The 13,387-nt window shown below is 40.3% G+C and overlaps 1 protein-coding gene and 1 non-coding gene across 3 annotated transcripts in view; both read right to left on the bottom strand.

Moving 5' to 3' along the window:
• Positions 1 to 13,387, bottom strand: part of LOC144687692 (transmembrane protein 132C-like) — a 1,088,236-nt gene that overhangs the window by 569,862 nt on the left and 504,987 nt on the right. The window lies entirely within an intron of this gene.
• LOC144688175 (U4 spliceosomal RNA) lies at positions 3,451 to 3,590 on the bottom strand. Its single transcript, XR_013578368.1, has one exon. It is a non-coding gene; the product is annotated as a U4 spliceosomal RNA (small nuclear RNA).

The raw sequence follows: 13,387 nt of genomic DNA, 5'->3' as shown, positions 1-13,387 counted from the left end.
GCTCTGGGGAGTCAGGAGGCCTTATAGCTATGGCATTTATGTAGTTTTCCTAAGTTTTTGGTCAATGTTAACCCCCAGGATGTTGATGTTGATTCAGTGATGGTAATGCCATTGAATGTCAAGTGGACAGGGTTAGATGCTCTCTTGTTGGAGATGGTCACTGCTTGGCACTTCTGTGGTGCACATGTTACTTGCCACTTATCAGTCTAAACCTAAAAGGAGTTCAGGTCTTGCTACATGCAGACATGGGCTGCTTCATTTCCTAGAGAAGTTGGAAATAGAACTGCACACTGAGATGATTGGCTTCAAATACCAACAACCATCTTCCTTTGTGCCAGATAGGATCCCAGCCAGTAGAATTATCCCTAATTTCCACTGATCTCAAATTTCCGAGGCCTCTTTGATGCTGCAATCCGTCAAATGCTGCATTGATGGCAAGGGCAGTTACTCCCATCTCAGCTCACCTCTGGAATTCAGCTCTTTTGTCAATATTTTGGCCAAGGCTGTAATAAGGTCTGGTGCTGAGCAGTTCTGGCCAAACCCAAATTGAGCATCGGTGCACAGGTCACTGCTGAGTAGTGCCTCTTGATAGCACTGTTGATTTTGCTGATGATTGAGAGTAGACTGATGGGTCAGTAATTAGCGGCATTTGATTTGTCCTGCCTTTTGTGGACAAGATGTATCTGGGCAACTTTCCACTTAGTTGGGTGAATGCCAGTGTTGTAGCCGCACTGGAACAGCGTGGCTAGAGGCACAGTTCATTGTAGAGCTTAAGTCCTCAGCACTACAGCCAGCTCGTGTTGAGAAAGAATATGCTGGCAGTAGAATGACATCCAGCTCCTGCATTTGAATTTGTAGCATGTCATCTGGAATCATGAGCAATAAGAAAGATTCAACCTACAATCTCTATAAGGGTATAGATTCTCACACCAATCTGATGTGCAAGAAAGTCTTTTCCCAATTGTTTCATTTTCATAAATGCAAAACTGTGTCCTTGTTTCTGTCTGAATGAGAAGCTGGTCAAACATTAAAACAAAAGACTTTGAAGAGGCATAGCAAGCTAAATGAACAATTGAATGTTGTGATACAAGCAAAAGGCTTCACTGATTTTTGCAAAAGCAGGTTTGAAGAGTTCACATCACTCATTATCGATGGGTGATGCAGAACATTACCAGTTAGTCTTCAATAGGACTGGAGCATTATTTTACTGTGTGGATGAAACAAAAGGATCATAACTTGAATGCTCTTCCACTATTCTTGGTTATGCTGGACCTCAATCTAATAAATCACGTGGAACTGTCTTTGCAAAATGTCCAATAACATCAACACTAATGAAAACAAACTCACCTAATGAAGTAAGCTAGAGCTGAAACGTGGTTCAGTTTAACGGTAGATAGATCAACTGATGTAGCTGCTAGAGAGTAAATTTCTGCCCTTGACACATATTGAAAGATTTGGTAGAATATGACACAAGCTCTGGCACAACTGTCTAGCAGTACCTCAACTTTTGAAAGATAGATAGGACGATAATAATATGACACAGCCCAGTTAGCAAGAACAGAAAATGTAATGATCTCCAAGCCTGCGTTAATGCAGTGGCTCCATTCAGCACCATGTGCAAAACTTGTGACCTTGTCCACTCACACATTACCAGACTGGAAAGTGCAGTTCTTTTGCAGAGAATCATTGACTGCCAGGGTTAAATTGTGGGCATGTTTTCCCTCTTTTCCAGGAGATTGTTCACAAGGAAATGATGGTACTTATCAATAGTATCATGCCAGGATGGGATAGATCGATGGAATGGATTAGTTGGACCTTTTTCTGTCCTTTTTTCATATGTTTAACAACACTAAGAAAATGGCTGCTTCACTTAAATCATTCATCAAATGCCACAATGTTTCCCTTGAACAGCTTCAAGGACTTAGAACTTTGCACTGTGAATGAGGCTTGATCTTTGTCAATTGCCTCAGTCCAAGCCATGCTCCATACACTTCAGTGTAGGTACAAGGGAAGTGAAATTCTGTGTAGCTGCTCTGGGGAATTTTTGATCTTTGTTCTCTGGTTTTTGCTCCTGCCTGTTCTGTATTTTCAGTTTTTCACATAACTGGATGTGATGTGAATGAACAGCATTAACTCTCCAGACAACTGAACAGCGCGCTTTAAGAATTTTAAATCTCGGCCTTGTCTGAGTGACAATCCCATTTATAGTTCCTCTTTCTGCTATTTGAAATAAATGGGTTAGTGCATGTCTGAAATAGCTGAGAGGTGTTTGTGTGCCATCATCCTAAAGCATAATTGCGAAGCACTTGTTTTCATCAACAGATGGGATTGTCAAAAGGGACAGATGAGAATGAGCATAGTGGCATTAGGATAATGAGAATGACATATCCAAGCAGATAACAGATATTGTGTTTTGGCTGGGAAGTCTCTGTGGAAAATTTTAACTACACCATATATTGGCAGTTGCCCCATGAACACATCTATTCTGAATTAAGGTTTCTTCCAAAGTCACAGGTGCTTGTTTGAAAGCATGAACATTGTCATTTGCCACTGATCTGTGGATGCGTCCTGATACTCCATCCAACTTTGTACATGTGCTGTATTATTAATGAGTTAATTTAAATATGTAAATTGTTTCTACACACAATTGTCCACAGCCATGGAATTAATGGGCTGAATTTTGCTGAAGCTGAGTTTGGCAGTGTGCTGTTAGACTTTTACCTGCAGCCTTAAACTCAAAAAGATTTTACACCATAAATGCTGGAAATGTGGGTTGATAATGGCACATGGAGGACATTGAGGTTTCTGGTACCATTGTGAATGGCAGGACCAATAGCCTACCCCTTAACTAATGAGATTGAGAAAGAAATCGAGATGACAGAAAAGGGGAGTGAAAGTCAAATCAGGCACAAAAGAGATGGAAAGAAAGGTTGTATTGAGAAAAAAGACAAAGGAAGGGAAAATAATTGGCTTTTTGAAAATCTCTAATAACATTCAGGAATGAGATTGAACAGTTTAAATAGTTCCCTTTCTGGGCTAGACAGGTTGATAGGTAGTGTATTAACAATCACTGCATTAAAAGGACAGGTTTGCTCTTAATTACCAGACTTAACTGTCTACAAGTTTAATGGGCAGTTAATGTGCAAATTCAGCAATTCTGGATTTTGATGGGGAGGCAAAGGTGAGTTCCATGGCTGAGGTCCCGTTGGTTAGGAGTAAACAGTGGAGTGGCGTAAATCGTTCAGCAACTTCGAGAGATTCACAACTCACGGCTTGTCTCTCAGCCCCCTTAAAAAAAAATTCTTTCGAGTTATCAACAGTCACAGATTGCAACTCTGTCGAGTACAATTACAGTTCTTGGTTTCCAGGAGTGGGACATGAACCCACAACCTTCTGATTCAAAGGCGAGGGTGCTATGGACTGAGCCACAGGTGACACCTCTTTTTTCAGTCTCCGCAGAGACTATCAAAAATTGCCATTGCCGACTATATTTCAAGTCGTCATAGCGGGGTATTGGGAAAAGTTTTCAATAAGCAATAATCGCGCCTCAGTTAAACCTCATCGGCTACGATACTGCCCCTTAACTTGCTGGCCAATTTGGACATTAATAATGGTTTGCATCATTAGCATGGTGTTATTTTGCTAACGAGATCTGGTTCAAGGTTTTCATTGCAGAACTTTATCCTGTGCCATAGTTTCTGCTTTTAACCTCATGGTAATGTTCTTCGAAGTTTTGAGTTGCACTTACCTATTACTTGCATGATAAATTTCTTTAACTCAATTTTAATTAAACTTCTAAATATGATCTTTCCCAAGGGTTATATTGTTTTTTTGTGTACAGCGCATGTTTGAAATGAGTTACTTCATAATATTGATTGGTATTTAGATAATAACCATGTAAATCGCAAGTTGAATTCCTATAATTAAAGAATGTCAAACCTGCATCAAGTTGTGACTGATGCTTCAGGTATAATTGCGTACATAATCTCCAAACTGCAGTACGTTAATATCCACTTCCAGGCCTGTGTATAATGCACCTTTACTAAACACCTCCTCTCATCTGATTGCTGTTCTTGACCCTTGCTGGAAACTGAGACATAAGTCAATGTTGCATTGAGTTCCAACTGCCTCTTATAGCCTTGACCCATCACTGAGAAACCACTGCAGCATTTATCAGTGATACATCATGACTACATTTAATCATTATTCTGTTATCTGCAGCACCATTGATTGACCCCTAAATGTAACTTAAAAGGTTCTGGTGTAAATGCTTAAATGAGCAAAAGCAGTTATCACAAAATAACATCTGTCCATTGTAGCAAGCATCCTTCGTGCTGATCTCAAGTGAGATCCCAATGTGAGCCCAACTCAATCATTAATTTATTGTTGGAACTGAATAGTGGTGATGACTAAAATATATATAGCTGCCGATTCAATAGAAATACAATTGTACTGCAGTCAGACGTAGATTAGCGTAGATCCCAATCCACTGAGCAACACTCTCTATCCACCATGTGCGACCTTATCATGAATTTGTTGGAATTGGTTGAGAATCGCTTTCATTCAAACCTATTTAGCTTTGATTAGAGGCACGGTTCCACATTGTGACATAAGTGAGGGTGACTCACAACATCTCACAAGTGTGTGGAACATGTTGCCCATTATTACTTACTGTCTTTATACATAGCCATTGGCGTGTGAGTAGTTTCGTTATTTTATGGAGTTTTCTTGTGTCTAACAATGTAGTTTGTTTTTCATTTGGACTGACACATTAAGATTTGTGGCGTGTCGTGGATCAAGGTGCTGAGAGATGTTTTCTTGTGGTGACAATAATTAAATTGTGTGTAAGCAAAGTGGAGAGTTTTGCAGTCGAGGTTTTGCCCTCCACAGGAGCTGTACATTCGTGGGCCTAGATGGGCAGGGGTGTGGCGAGGTTCAGTTAAACATGAAATAGATCTGGGATATGAGCAGCTTGGGGTTATAACATCCTTATCATAAGGTTTAAGGTCCCGTTAGAAAGGGTAAAAAAACCTCTGTCCAAAAACTAGATCAGTAGATTGGATTTCAGCAAATTTTAAAAAGTTGAAGATCATGCTCGCTGAGGTGACAGGAGGAATTAGCACATAAGGATTATGGAGCAATTGGTGGATGTTTTTCAATAAAGATATGCAAAGATACTAGCAGTTTTCAAATTACAAGACTGATTGAAATCGTATATATAAAGATATTATCAATTTACACAAGTATCAAGATGTAAATAAGGTACATAAGAAAGAGGAACAGGAGTAGCCATGGGTGATTTTGCCCATACCTCCACATTTCTGGCTGATCCCCATATACCCGGCTTTCTCTAGAGTCCAAAAATCTATCAATTTTAGCCTTGAACTTATTCAACAACTGAGTATCCTCAGCCCTCTGGGAGAGAGAATACTGAAGATTCTCAACCTTCCGAAACTTCTCCTCATTCAAGTCCAAAATAGCCATCCCTTTATCCTGAGACTACGCCCCCTACTTCTAGACATCACAGCCTGAGGTAACAGCCTCTTAACTTCTACTCTGAGAAGGCCCCTCAGAATCTTAAATGTCTCAATGAGATCACCTCTCATTCTTTTAAACTCCAGAGAATATAGGCGCATTCTACTCGATCTCTCCTCACAGGAAGACTAGCTCATCCCTGGAATTAATCTAGTGAGCCTTTATTGCACCCGTCTAAGACATCAAAATTGTACACAGTACTCCAGGACTGGTCTCACTGAGTTCCAATACAATTGCAGTACGGCTTCCTTACTCTTGTACTGCAAAGTCCTTGCAATAAAGGGCAATCATTTGCCTTCCTAATTGCTTTCTTAGTTGCATGCTAATTTTCTAGTTAGTGCACAAGGACAAATTCCTCTGCATTTTATGGTTTTTCTACATTTAAAAAACATTCAATGTTTCTATTCCACCAAAGCAAATGGCCTTACAATTCCCCACATTACATTCCATCTGCCATCTTCTTGCCCATTCACTTAACCTGTACTTTTCCCTTTGCAGACTCTTTGGGTGGAATCTTCTACACTTTGAAATATTTCAGGCATTGGGGCCATTTCCGGCTCTCACACAGGTCAGAGTTACGCCAAAGAAGGAAATACTCCAGGAGGCAGCCAATTAAGAGGTTGCCTCTGCGTTCACTGTCCAATGAAAGATGGTAGACAGGATCCTGAGGAGGGAGGCCCAGAGAGCCTGCGGCATTCGACTGATGGCAGCCCCACTTGGAGAATTGGGCACTCCGGAAGCAGGTACAGGGGAGCCCAGGCTCAACCTTTGCAGTCTTGCACCTTAATAATGGGGTCAATAAGATGAGGGACTCGTGGCCCTCTGTCCTGCCACCGGGAGGACCCTCTCAGTTCCTGCTTGCCTTCCAACTCAGTGGGGGTGGGGGCGGGGTCGGTCTGATGCCAGAAGAATCCCTGTGGTGCCTGCCCCTTGACCCGGAGTGGATCCTTAATTGACACTAATTGGCCTCTGCAAAGTGGGTAACCGCTGTTGCTTAGAGCACGCCACCGGCAAGATCACTCAGAGGCAGGAACTCATCGGGGAACCAACCCAAAGCGCAACTTTCAAACTTTGCTCCTGGCCTCACCTCTAAAACTACCATCATGGGGCTGGGAAGATTCTGCCATTTGTGTTGTCCTCAGCTTACATTCCCACTTAGCTTTGTATCATCAACAAACTCAAGTACAGTACAATCAATAATACAGATTGCAATGGCTGAGGTCCCAGCACTGACCCTTGCAGTGCTCCTCTAGCCAACCTGAAAATGACCCATTTGTTCCTACTCTATGCTTTCTGTCCTTTAACCAACACTGAATCCTTGCTAATGTATTTTCCCCTTACCTACCTATTTGTAGGTAAGGATATCCTACGAATCCTTACCTTATCCAACTGTTCATATGGCGCCTTACCAAATGCCTTCTAAAAATCCAAACATACTACATTGGTGCTGTACATCTTCAAAAAACTCCAATAGATTTGTAAAACACAAATTTTCTTTCAGAAAACATCATTGACTCTGTCTAAATATATTACAATTTCTAAATGCCATTATGATTAATTATTAATATATTATGCTCCTAAGTGTCAATTTGGCTCTGTGAGAGCACTCGCATTTCTGAGTTATTGGTTGTGCAGTGCTTTGGAATGGCTAGAGGATGTGAAAAGGGCTATACAAAGGGAAGTTACTTCTATATGCATTAATCCTGTAACAGATTTGCACTCTTTCAAAGTTACAGTGCACAAATGATGAATGTATTTATCATTTAAAACCAATAAATATGTTCTACATATTGATGCATATATTTTATGAACTCAAATGTGTCTAATGGATTAAAAAATGTGTTAACATGTGAGGAACACGCGTCATTATCATATTTTAGCACAATAAAATATTTTGATACATGTTTTAATATTGATGGTTTATCCACTGATGTCAGTGATGACAGCCTATGATCTATTTCTAATTAATATGGGTAATTGTATGATTGCAAAGTTCAATTTTCGCATAAAATGTTTCTCACATGTAGGACATCAGATGTCAGATTGACCCAAGGGCTGATCTTCCCTAGGTTTCCTTTGGGCTCTCCTTTCTTTAGCTAGCTGGATACAACTTGCTTCAAGCTTTGTCATGTCATTGTAAATCAACTTTGGCCACTTTTTCCTATCACAAATATCACAAGCTCCAGTTAAGATGGCACATTTTTTTTCGATTGATCTTGAGGCAATTCTTATATTTTATGAACTGAAAATAACTCTTATAAAATTAACGAATAGGAATGGTGATCGACTAACTAGATTGTAATAAGTTATGAAGAACTTCAGTTTGTCTTTTCTAATTGTTCACTGACATACAAATGTGATCAGGAGAGTGATTAGAAATTAAAATGAATAACAGCCATGTTTCTTGTTTTAAGTGGTAAAATGGAAACTGTGAGTATTATGTCATCTGTACACTGTATCTAGTACATCAAATTTATATGTGTTATGTACACGGCACAACTGGAACTAGTTTCATTACTTTATTCACTGTAAGGATAAAACCTCAGAGTGCACCTCGTGAACCAACACAACAGTATATTAAACCAAGACACTCTTCTAAATGTGGTGGATGTAAGATGGTCAGCAATAATCCAATCCTATTACATCAAAATCTTATCAATAGGCATCATCTCATAAAGCAGTCATTTTACACCCACCAGCCCTGAAAGACTTCAATTAGCCTCCATCATATACCAATTTAGATCCTTGTGTAGTACAGAACTATCATCAGTTCCATCATGCCTCAGCAAACTTACATTGCCCTCAACTTGCTGGAAATCACTATTGACCTGCAGGCACAATTACGTGTGGGTCCCTGGTGCAGTGATTGAATCAGTCCTTTCTGGGATTTCCTCCACCACTACAAGTGAGAAAAAAAAAACTATCTGGGAGAAAATCAGAGTGAACAAAGTCTATTCAGTTAAACAAAATATTCCTTGTACTCCCAATTCCCTAGTACTAGTTGAACCAAGCAGTATTGTTTCATATTACTACTTACAAGGGATGTCAGTATGCAGCATTCCATCTCAGTTCTGAATTTCCTCTACTATCTACACCATTCAGTTACAATTTGTTTTTTTCTACTTAGATCCTTTATTTGTCCCTCCTCCTTTGGTTGTACAAAGGTCAGTGGCTGCTCACACATAAAACCTGTAAATTAATGAAGGGAACAATGGCTACATCAAAATAAATGTTAATACAAAAGCAAAATAATACAGATGCTGGAAATCATCATCATCATCACCATCATGTGTGCTCTGCCTGAAAGCAGGTTTTTGGCTCATAGTAGTCTTTCACTACCTCTCTATCCTGTGCTATTCTTTTCATTCGCCAATAACTTCCTTCAATTTTCAAGCCATCAAACATTGATATTCTCTTCTTTTCTCTTCCTCCTAGAAATCTTACAAGTCCGGTTCCTCTTAAAATTTGTCCTACCCAGTTTCTCTGCCTTTTCCTAATTATGTTCAACAAATTCTTTTGTTCATTCACTCTCCACAGCACTTCATCATTTGTTACATTTTCTGTCCAGCTGATCCTTTCCATTCTCCTCCAAACCCACATTTCAATGCTATTTAGCAAGTTGAACTTCACCTTCTGTTAAAGTCCATGTCTAGCATCCATACAAAACACTTCAAGTCAAGCTTTTTACAAGTTGTTTTTTGAGTTGTTTATTCAGCTTTTTGGTAGGCAATCATCTCGTCTTACCAAATATGGCTTTTTTCATTGCAATCCTTGTTCTTATTTCTTTGTTGCATCTTCCATCTGCAGATAGTATGCTTCCTAAACACTAGAATTCTGCATTTGTTCTAGTTCTCTTCCTTTTACAATATATGAATATTTCTTGGTGATTTTGAGATATGCATCACTTTGGTTTTGTCAATGTTCATTTTCATTCCAAAGTTCGCCCCTGCTGTTACTAGTCTATCTACTAGTTCGTGTAATCCTTCTTCTGTGCTTGCTACAAGTGCTTTGTCATCTGCAAACCTAACTCATGTTATCATTTGATCCCCCCCTCCAAACTTGACACCAGATTTTGTATCTTCAAACCCTTCTATGATCATTTTTTCTGCATAGACATAGGAGAGAACTGGTGATAAGCAAGACTCTTATCGAACACCTCTTCCAATCACACATGGTTCCAACACCCTGCTGGTTACTCTCAATGTTGCTGTTTGTCCCATGTACTGATTTCGATAAGGTACCACACATAAGGATACTTAATAAGATAAGAGCTCATGGTGTTGGGGGTAGTATATTAGCTTGGATTGAGGATTGGCTAACTAATAGAAGACAGGAACAAAAGTAAAAATACCTGGAAAAACTCGGCGGGTCCAGAAGGCTGTAAAGTGCCTAATCGGAAGATGAGGTGCTGTTCCTCCAGTTTGCGTTGAGCTTAACTGGAACATTGCAGAAGGCCAAGGACAGACATGAGGGCATGAGAACACCTTTGGTCTGTCCGCAAGCATGACCCAGACCTCCCTGTCGCTTGCCATTTCAACACACCACCCTGCTCTCACCATCAACACCCCTTTGTCCTTTTGTTTATGACATCTTTGGCAGTCTCTTCTTGGCCTCCACCTATCACTGGCCCCCGATCGAGCTCTACATGTCCCACCCACCCCCCTCTACCAGCTTACATTTCATCTCATTTCCAAATGTCTTAGTTCTGATGAAAGGTCATAAGGACTCGAAACGTCAACTGTATCCCTCTCCGCAGATGCTGTCAGACCTGCTGAGTTTTTCCAGGTATTTTTGTTTTTGTTATAGAAGACAGGGTTGGGATAAGGGGGACATTTTCAGGATGGCAACCTGTAACTAATGGAGTGCCACAGGGATCAGTACTGGGGCCACAATTATTTACAATATATATTAATGACTTGAATGAGGGAAATGAATTACTATCATCAAGTTTGCAGATGACACAAAAATAGGTGGGAAGGCAAGTGGTGAGGATGACAAAAAGAGTCTACAGAGGGATACAGACAGGTTAAGTGAGTGGGCAAAAACATGGCAGATGGAATATAATGTGGGAAAATGTGAGGTTATCCACTTTGGCGGGAAGAATAGAGGAGCTGAATATTACTTAAATGGAGAAAGACTGAAGAAAGCTGCAGCACAGAGGGATTTAGGGGTCCTCGTGCATGAATCCCAAAGCTAGCATACAAGTTCAGCTTCATGGAATGTTGGCCTTTATTTCAAAGGGAATGGAGTATAAAAATAAGAAGTCTTGCTAAAACTATACAAGGCACTAGTTAGACCACACCTAGAATACTTTGAACAGTTTTAGTCCCCTTTTCTAAGGATAGATATACTGGCATTGGAGACAGCCCAGAGAAGGTTCATTAGTTTTATCCTGGGTATGGAGGGATTTTCTTATGAGGAGAATTGGGTAGGTTGGGCCTGTACTCATTGGAATTTAGAGTAATGAGAGGTGGCCTTATTGAAACATATAAGATTCTTAGGGGGCTTGACAGGGTAGATGCTGAGAGGTGGTTTCCCTTTGTGGGAGAGTCTCGGGCCAGAGGGCATAATCTCAGAGTAAGGGGACACCCATTTAAAACAGAGATGAGGAATTTCTTCTCTCAGAGGGTAGTCATTCTGTGGAATTCTTTACCACAGAGGGCTATAGAGGCTAGGTCATTAAGTATATTCAAGGCTGAGATAGACAGATTTTTAATCAGTAAGGGAATCAAGGGTTATGGGGAAAAGGTAGGAAAGTGGAGTTGAGGATTATCAGGTTAGCCATGATCTCATTGAATGGAATGGACTACTTCTGTTCCTATGTCTTATGGTCTTCTGTGTTATGGTCTTATTTCTTATGGGTGCCTATCTGTCCGGTCTACTCTAATGTCTTTCAGCACTGTCAAGAGCTTAATCCAGTCAACCCGATCGAATGCTTTTTCAAAATCTACAAAACAAGTATATAATTCCTGTCCAAACTCTAAATGATATTCACTCAAGTAATCTTATAATGCCAATTGCTTCTCTAGTCCCTCGTCCTCCTGGAAATTCAAACTCGTAATCTCTAATTTAGTTCCGTGCCTTCCCAACCACCCTCTTTGTTATAACTCTCAACAAAATCTTCCATGTATGGGCAATCAGACTAATTGTACAAAATTGCCTGCATGAAGTCCTCTGGCCATGGGAACAAACTTAACATCAAATCTGAAATGAAAACCGAAAATGCTGGAAATACTCAGCATGTCAGGCAGCATCTGTTGAGAGTGAAATAATGTTTATTTTTCAGGTCGATGACCTTTCATTAAAATAAATATTGGCTTACTTCCAAAACCAGCACAGTGCCTCATTAAAAGCCCCATTGTTAAATAAATTCCCAATCCTTGAAAAGAAATACATTGGGGGAACATTGTTTGCAAAGACAGAATCTGAATTAGGAGCGCTATCATATCATAGCAAGAACTGAATGATTGGCTTTTGTGTTAAGTAGGAGAATACTAAGTACCCCTGCTTATCAGTGCATCATGCTGTCTGTAACAGTGATTAACACCAGCTGTAATATCTCACCTACGCAAATGAAATTCAATGAAATGTTAGATTAATAGAAACAAAAGAGTGCATTTGAAATTCAGATCATTGTAATTTCAGAAACTGTCAGACTTAAAATGTTATACTGCTGCTGCTGCCGCCATCTACTTTCACTGTTTTATGTTTGATTATATTGTCATCAAAGCAAATGCTTAGATCTGGAGACTGTGTCACTATTTGCTCAATAAGATGGAATAATCAATGATATGGAATTATTTGCTTTTATAGTGCAGAATGACCTCCTGAGAAACCATCAAACAGTAAGAATGAATCATAAATGCTATGACATCAGTAGTTAACAATATTTAAGCCTTGCTGTAAATTGGCACTGGATCAGATGGTTTCATCTACTGAAAAAAAACAACTGAATTTACATTTACATAGCATCTTCCCACATCCCAAAGTGCCTTCAAATCAGTGTAATACCTTCTGATGTGTAGTAACTGTTGTGTAGATAATCGCAGCAGCCAATCTGCACACAGTCAAGCCCCACAAATAGCAAGTGACCACTTAATGCAATGGCTACTCATTCCCATTTCAAGTAAAAGATATCACAAATGTCAACAATGTTGTTCTAGGCTGAAGCTGCTCGGTGTGATCTCCTCTTTCCACGGCAACATGATGTGTAAGGCCATCCATGATAGGGCAACATTAAAATCCTTTGAGACCCCCAGTGGCATCAAAGATGGTTGCATTCTGGCACCAACACTCTTTGGCATGTTCTTTTCTTTGCTGCTGTCTTATGCTTTCAGGTTATGTACAGAGGGTGTCCATTTACATACCAAACCTGATGAAAAGCTGGTCAGCCTTGCCCGCCTGAGATCCAAGACAAAAGTGTGCCACAGAGTTGCTGAACGCCGCTGATGTCACACTAGCATCCCATGCTGAGGAACGCCTTCAGCAGCAAGTGGACAGACACACTGATACCTGTAACGACTTTGGTTTGTCCATCGGCATCAGAAAGGCAAACATCATGGTCCAGGATGTTTCCATACTGCTACCTGTCAGCATTGCAAGTGTGACAATGGCGGTTGTTGATAGCTTCACGTATTTAGGCTACACAGCAACCCCAAAGCTGCAGCTGTTATGTCCAAGCTGTGTGAGAATGTGGAACAACAGCAGCCTGAATGAGAACACCAATGCGCAAGTCTACAAAGCCCAGCTGGACGTTCTTTACTTTTTATTCATTCACGGGGTGTGGGCATCACTGGCTGGGCCAGCATTTGTTGCCCATTCCTAATTGCCCTTGAGAAGGTGGTGGTGAGCT

This window comes from Cetorhinus maximus, chromosome 12 (genome assembly GCF_964194155.1).
Source record: "Cetorhinus maximus chromosome 12, sCetMax3.hap1.1, whole genome shotgun sequence".
In the NCBI taxonomy this organism is placed as follows: domain Eukaryota; kingdom Metazoa; phylum Chordata; class Chondrichthyes; order Lamniformes; family Cetorhinidae; genus Cetorhinus; species Cetorhinus maximus.
This window is presented reverse-complemented; position numbering and strand designations above follow the sequence as displayed.